This window comes from Primulina tabacum, chromosome 11 (assembly GCF_025594145.1).
Source record: "Primulina tabacum isolate GXHZ01 chromosome 11, ASM2559414v2, whole genome shotgun sequence".
Taxonomy (NCBI): domain Eukaryota; kingdom Viridiplantae; phylum Streptophyta; class Magnoliopsida; order Lamiales; family Gesneriaceae; genus Primulina; species Primulina tabacum.
Window position 1 is genome coordinate 12,165,163 of NC_134560.1, and position 8,206 is coordinate 12,173,368.

Here is an 8,206-nt window from a genome sequence, read left to right on the forward strand (position 1 = left end):
AAATGCAAATATATAATTTTTTTAAAATAAAGTAATTTTCATATAAATTAACTAATGAAGAATTATAAAAAAATTAATTTATATTTTTCATCAAGCTTTCAGATATGAATCGTTATTTTATTTTTTTACGTATTTGTGTGTTCTTAGTTCTTATTTACGTATATACATTGGACATTTCAAACTATTTGTTTTCGATGATTTATTTTTTAATATCAAATATGTCGTATTATTAAATATTTGATATTGTTTTCTTTTTAAGTTTTAGAGTTATAGCATTGTCAAATTATATGCAATATTTCTGTCATTTACTTGAATGTGAATTTTTTCCCTTATTACTAATTTTTTATTTTCTTAAAATTTCATAAATAATTTAAAAATATGTTTAAAAATCGAAAAATTATAAATTAAAAGATCTCATAATACCAAATTTTGTGCATTAAATTTATAAATTTTTCTGATATATAATTTTTTTTAAAAAAAAGTGCTACTATGATCCATTTTTTAATATCAAATAAAATAGCTATACGACATATGAGACAGTGAAGCTAATTGTTTAACAATTATGCCTTAAAATTTATGTGTTATGAGAGTTGATTGTGAAAGTGACACCAAGAAAATATTTTAGTTTTGATTTTGGTTCCGTTTTTCTTGAGAATCATGGTCAGGTTTATAATTTGACACTTAATATCTAAATCTTAAATACTCTTGGTAGATGTTTCAAATAATACCAAATTTTGTGTATTCAATTTATAAATTTGTCTAATATATAATTTTTTTAAAAAAATGTTACTAAAATATTTAAATTCCTTATTATAGTTAAACTCTCCGAATTCTTCTAAGAAATTCATGTTTTATGAGATTATTAATATTTTAATATTTATAATTGTTTATACAAATTCTCTTAAATAATTTATTAAACTTTTTATTTTCAATCTTATTAAAAAATTTATAAAATATGTTAATATTCATATTATCATATTTATTATATCATTATCATGTTATTCTACTATTACATATATATATTTAATTTTTACCATATATCTTATTGTGATACAATAATTTATTACTTAATTAAAATTTGCATTAAAAATATAATTATAAAATTACACTGAAACTCTAAAAAAAACATGTAGAGAGAAAATTAATATGATAAAACATTTAAATGTAGTATAAAGATAGATTATTTCATAAAAATTAATATATGACTTACATTTTATTCTTGAAGTGATATAAATTACTACAATCAATATATATTGTAATGATAATTCATTAAATATTAATTATATATTATGTGGAATAAATACAAAATTTTAATGTTTCATTTTTGTCCTCGCAACAATTAAAATTTTACATAAATATCTTTACTGAGTTTTTGGATTTGTATTGATAAAGATGTCATTTTTATCTTTTTACAATTGGAAAACAAAGTTCATAATCCACGCTTTCATAAATACATAGATTCCACACTTTTAGACCGTGGTTTTGACTTTGTTATAGAATCAAATATTTATCATTTTGGCTTGAAAAGATCACATAGCATGGACAAAGTTCTCTATATCAAGAATCTTTGTACTTGCACAAGTGTAGAAATATGACATGGTTAGCCACATTTACACACACAGTTAAATTCATTGGACAAAAAACATAGTGATCATGGAAAAAAACAATCAACGAGATATTTAGATTGCCTGATCTTATTTTCAACTGCATTCATTCTAAGCATTCAAGCAACTGATTCCTTGGAATGGTATGGCCAGGACGTATTTCGGATAAACATATAATTATTAGCCTCATAAGTAAGAAGTGGTAGCAAAATCTTGATGCTACACTCTGATATATCAGTTCTTTAACTAAAGAAACTGTGGATGTAGCTCGGTTATGCATGTCCCATACCACTTTTCTGATACACAGTGGAATGCCTGAAAGCAAGGCTTTCCCTAGTCATGGAGTGTGCTTGTTCCAAGTCGAGGTTGTAAGGTGCACCCGGTAAGTAGTTGTAGACAACTAGTGGTGTCCGGACCACGTGAGTTCCATCCATCCACTTGATCGAACCTGACGTGATTGGCCTCTGGGAAATCACGGGACCTGTTACATTAACGGTGAAAGTCTTTGACTCTCCGATATCTGAGAAAACGAGGACTGATGGTTCCACTGTGACACTGAATAGTGGTGGCATGTCCAGTGTAGCAGTGTAACTGGAGTTTGCTGCACCAACATTTGTCACTGTTCTCGTGAAGGTGGCACTGATCTTCTCGCCATCTTTTACATACAGGGAGAATGATGGATAGTTGAGATCCCAGCCTCGTCCAGGTGCTATGTTGTTACAGGTGCTATTATCCCCAGTTACAAGGCTTAGAGTGGAGGCGTTGTAGCCTTGTTTACACAGGAAGTTGACGTAATCTCTCTCATATGCATCAAATACTAGTCCAGGATCCCTCGCAGCAACAGGGTTGATTTGGCCAGAGCCATAAGAAAATTCAAGATCTTCATGTTTGCTAGGGTCCATCACATGTGCTAATCATTGATGACGAGTGGTAAAGAAGATTATCAATATGATGAACAAAGTTATCATCAAAGTAATGATCTTTAAGTTCTTTTAAGGAAGTCTGGAAGTAATAGTAAGATGAGAAATATAGGTTATGCATGTTCACAAAGGCGGAGTCTCTGATAAGACCGAAATATTGAGCATTTGTCAATTTTATACCAAAAATATAATTGGTCAAAATGCAATATAAATCTTTTATATATCACAAGATGGCTGAAACTTTATTTTGTGATTGCTATGCCATAGAGGTAATCACATATGACAGAAGGGAGAATCTCGGCATTTTGAAGATTGGCAATGATCGTTATAAAACTCTAACTATTTTCACGTAGAGTGTTTTCAGGGACATTGAAAATCTATAGTATTTATTTTGCGAAGATATTCAAAGGCTAAGGAAGAGGATGTCTGCACCTGTTGTCATGAGTGCAGATTTAATTGCAGCTGGAGACCAGTTGGGGTGAGCAGCTTTAACAAATGCTGCAGCACCACTTGCATGAGGGCAAGACATGGATGTGCCTGAAATGATATTGAAGAGTGTGCTTCTGGTATCGCCATAGTAGACGGTGGATGGTGCCAATGGTGACCAACCAGCAAGAATATCTACACCAGGTGCGGTTATATCAGGCTGATTATAGAATTGAGCAAGTGTTAGAACAAAACCAGTCCCCACGTCGAAAAACCATGGGCCAAATGTAGGAGCTTAATAAATATTTCTGGTATCTGTATTCGACCAAGATTCTTTGGCTAAAGTTCTCAAGCAAAATTAGTGTTCAAACATGGTCGGGTACATGTGGGCAGAAAACCATCCCACTTCGAAAAACCAAAAAAAAAAAAGGAATAATGACAAATCCTTAATATACATGTATTACCATAACTTGATTGGAGATATTGGTTAAGGAAATTTAATTTGTTGATCACCTTGAGAATGTCTGGACTGATGGCACTCGGTCCTCTGGAAGAGAATGAAACAACCTTTGGAGCCATCACATCTTTCCAGGCATCACTGAAGAATATGGTTGCTGTTGGGATCCTGTAAGAAGAGATGCTTCATGAAGTCATTAGCTTCATCGATAATATAAAGAAATCAAAAACTGTAAATAACAACATTTTTATGACTTATTTATTGAGAAATATCCCATTCCGGATCTTGTGAAGAATTAAGAATCACTCACTCGGTGCTTCTTATGTAATCCAATACGGTTTTGCCATCTTCGGGGCTTATCAATGTGGCTGGTAACGGCCAGCTGAATGCAACATCAGGATTGACTACAAGTACATCCGACATAATGGTGCCAATACCATTAGCTGCAAGAATTGCAGAGCCATCCGCCAGTGCCTCACAAAAGACAATTTTTCCGGCTACTTTGTCAGTGCTCATGGCACCATTGATGCAATACCTTGCAATATCAGGACTCGATCCAATGGTATAGTTTGCACCATCTCCACCCCATATCAAAGGATAGGAAGTTCCATTGAGATCAAAAGCATTGATGATGATACCCTTCATTTATTTGAGTTCAAATGCAAAATGAGAATAAAAAGATAATAGTTGATGAATGATCTCAGCACAAGTTATCTTTGCTTACCGTTAAGATTTGGCCGTTTCCAAGTTCCATTCTGGCTACAAACTTTCTGTCAATGGAACTTGCAGCCACAGTGAGTGACCATGGTGCAAAGTTAGAGACAGTTACAGGATCTGGACCTGAATTTCCGGCTGAATTTGAGGTTAAGATTCCGTTTGTCATGGCATGGAATGATCCAATGGCGACAGGATCATCAAAATAGTCAGATGGCCAAGGTGATCCTAAGGAGACTGATATGATATCAACTCCATCAGCAATTGCATCGTCGAATGCTTTAAGAATGTCTGCATAACTGCATCCAGATGCCCAGCAGACTTTATACACTGCTATTCTAGAATTCGGTACACCACCTCTTGCAATACCTTCTGCCAGACCAAAGTAGCTAGTTCCGGCCACCTCAACGCCTCCGGCAGTTGATGCAGTGTGGGTACCATGCCCTTCTGAATCTCTTGGAGATTGAATATCTGAGATGTCAGAAGAATTATCACTGTTGTAGTATCGTGCTCCGATTATCTTGCTGCAACGATTAAAGTAAGAATTTTTTCAATATCAGGATTCATTAGAAACACATAAAAATGTTTATCCTCTTTTTCAATTATTTCAGATATGAATGTTATACTCACTTGTTGCAGGTAAAATTTTGTCCTGTGCAGGTTCCCTTCCATTTGGCTGGTGGAGAGCCAAAACCAGTGTCATTGAAACTCGGATGCTCAGGCCAAATTCCTATAGAAGCGAAAAACATAAGATATTAAAAATACATTGCACCACATCCTTCTTATAACATATAATTTTAGTTTTGAGGACTAATATTTACCAGTGTCGAGGAGTCCAATGATAACATCTGATTCTTTAGGACTTCCTACGTTCTTTAAAGTGAGATTCATGAAGTCCCACTGACCTCGTAGTATGAAGTTTGTACACATGGTTTGGGTTCACCGAAACAACTCCTTCCATCTCTGCACTCATATATTTATGTTGTTTTATATCAGAACCATAGTCATAGAAACACTTGTTAACCTTTTGTTATTTACTAACCTGAAATCCTCTTGGCTTCCGCATCTGTCAACTTGGCTGCAAATCCATCGAAGCTTCGCCCATAACTGTATACCAATGAGTCTTTGGCTAATGAAGCTCTGCATTAATGAATCAATATCAGGTACCTGCTGACTGTAGTTAATATTACATTCGGATGAGATGAAAACTTAGGCTGTTTTCACTCAACCTTTCTTTTGTTATATACCAATAGGGAGACACAGATGGTGTTTGCTACTGTTGTAGTAAAAGAATCTAACTAAGCGACTTTTGAGAGAGTTTTAGCTGTTATCCTGTGAAGGATGAGCTCTGATTTATCTATGTTACCATCTTTAGACATGCAGAATGAAGCCTCGCTCGTGTTGTTTTAGCTCACCCAAATCTAAAACTGTGTTCATATTTTCACGAGTAACTTATTAAGAATGATCATACTCCTGAATTTTGTTTATTTAGTGTCAACAATATTGTCATTTATATATCGACCTTCCAATCACTTTATGCAGCATGGCATGATGCTTTGAAGCAATCGATACATCCCCGTGAGGCCGATCTCCCATGTAGACGACATGAAGCTGCATAAATGACGCCATGCTTCAGGATTTCGGGAAAAAATAACCGAAAAAACGGACTAGTTCTTCACATACCTTTCTCTCTTGGCAGTGGCAGTTCAGTACTAGATATGAAAACAGAAAAGGATATAGCAAAGAAAATATAGCTATTCTGGCCATTTTGATTCAATTTGATCACCTCAAACTGATGTCTCATGTTTTGAGGATTCAAGTTTATATAGGACAGCTTTGCAAATTGTTTTCTCCGATGATTATTTGGTTGGCAGCTGGCAGCTTTGTGTCTTTCAGAATGTTGTTGCCTTGGTTTTCATAGTACTAACTGAAAGAACATCTTAGGTGACATTGACAGGCCAAATTTTAAAAAATAGAACAATGGTTTTTGAAAATTACGGTTTGTTTTCGAACCATAAAAAGAAATATGTTAAATTTATATTCTTCTCCTTCTCTGTATGCACTCATATAAATTTCATTAGCATGATGCACGTGTGTTGCACGTAATATCAATTATATTATAAAAATTAAAGAAATTTGATTTTCTAAAAAATAATTTGAATCATTTTGTTATTTATCTGGGCTTAATTTCTTATCATATTAGACGATTTATAAGAACTTATATAACTTATTTTCAAAATTGTTTCCCAAATTAAAATTCAAGCAAATGATTTTATGTTATATAATATATTGTAATGAACATAATATATATACAAAATGAACTGAAACAAATTTTTTAAAAAATCATATATTTAAACACCACGTATAAAGCATAATAACCTAAAAATCAACCAAATTATGAATTTTATCAATGTATAAATCATAATCTACAAAAGCGAAGCATACTAAAAATAAATAAATATCAATTTAAAATCACTATGACTAACTCATAAGAATAATATTAAAAGAAATGAACTAGTAATATTGATAGTAAAATATAACTCATAATATTAAATTTAACTTCTTAAAGAATTTTTTTACTTTTTATTTTTAGAATTCTATATCATGAATAATAAATTATATATATCGCGACTAATATTGATGAATATTAATTTCTTGTTAAATAAGTTTTAAAATAATAAGATATGTAAAGAAATGCACACTCAAATAAGATTATATGGTAAATATCAAATAAACTCATATAATAATTATTAAATATAGATTTTAAACTATTGATATGATTTTCAACATTAAAATTTGAAATATGACAAAAGAAATAAACTTTCATATATCATTTTGTGATACTATAATTTATTACTTAATTAGAATTTGCACTAAAAATATAATTACAAAATTACAGTAAAATCATTGGAAAAAATGTAGAGAGAAAATTAAAACAATAAACATTTAAATATAGTGTAAAGATGAGTTATTTGATAAAATTAATATGGAATTACATTCTATTCTTGAAGTGTGTATAGAAGGTTAATTTTGCCATTGTACAATTGGAAAACAATGCTCTTTATCCACACTTTTATAGATATATAGATTAAACTCTCTTTTTTCACGACAATCGAACTTATAGCCCGCTATTTTGGATATAATTTAGTAACATGTGAAAATCACAGTAGCTTGACTGGTTCGCCTGAGAAGTCCTAGTAGAGAGAATCAAAACCATGATCTTGGTTAAGTTCTCACCTATTCAATCAACTCGACACCTTCTCATTAATTAAATACTCAATATTTGGTTTTTTTTGTCATTTAACAACATAAGAAATGAATAATTGTTTTTTTTTTTACTGTATTATATAGTATTTTCATTGTTATCTTATATTAAGAAAATATTAATATTTATCTAATGCTATAAAATTTTAATTTAAATGGAAAATTAAAATAGACAAAAAGGGAAAAAATTATCCAAAACCAAAGAGGAGTAAAAAAATTCCATTTCCAAACTAGGACTTTAACACGCTTAGCTGTAATTTCGAATGAATCAAGAAGTAATTATTTCATTAAGTGATCGACTCGAGTTTTAGAATAATTGAAGTTAAAATTAATTATGTTATTTTTATTTTTCAATTTATTAATACATCATCTCATCGAACGAGTCTAGTAAAGATTAAAACCCAGTTGATGATACATGTATCATTTGATTATTAAAGGGTGATTTAGAAAATGATTAATAATTGCACCAAGTAAGCAAAAACCTAGAAATTTGAAAATATAGGTGTGGGTATTGGGATTTTTTCAAAACAATAAATCTTTGGATAATAAGTTCAAAATAGAGCACCCCTACTTTGTATATTTCGTAAAGAGTACTTCATAACAAGTATTATACTCTGGGATATTAGCATAACTTTTAAATTTATTTCCATGCAAAATTTATCAGATTAGAAATTTTCGAAATCAAAATTTTAAACTAATTTTCTAGAAAATACTCGAGTTTAGAATTTTTTTTCCAGATTATATAAGCTGGGTTTTTTTTAATAAAAAAAATAATGTAATATTTAAGCTAAATTTTAGCAGACAAATATCGTAGTAGCTAT

General features: G+C 31.1%; 1 pseudogene; it reads right to left on the reverse strand.

Annotated features, from left to right (window-relative positions):
- Positions 1-1,799: 1,799 nt before the first annotated feature.
- LOC142518630 (subtilisin-like protease SBT4.3) lies at positions 1,800-5,888 on the reverse strand (annotated as a pseudogene).
- Between the last annotated feature and the right edge of the window lie 2,318 nt (positions 5,889-8,206).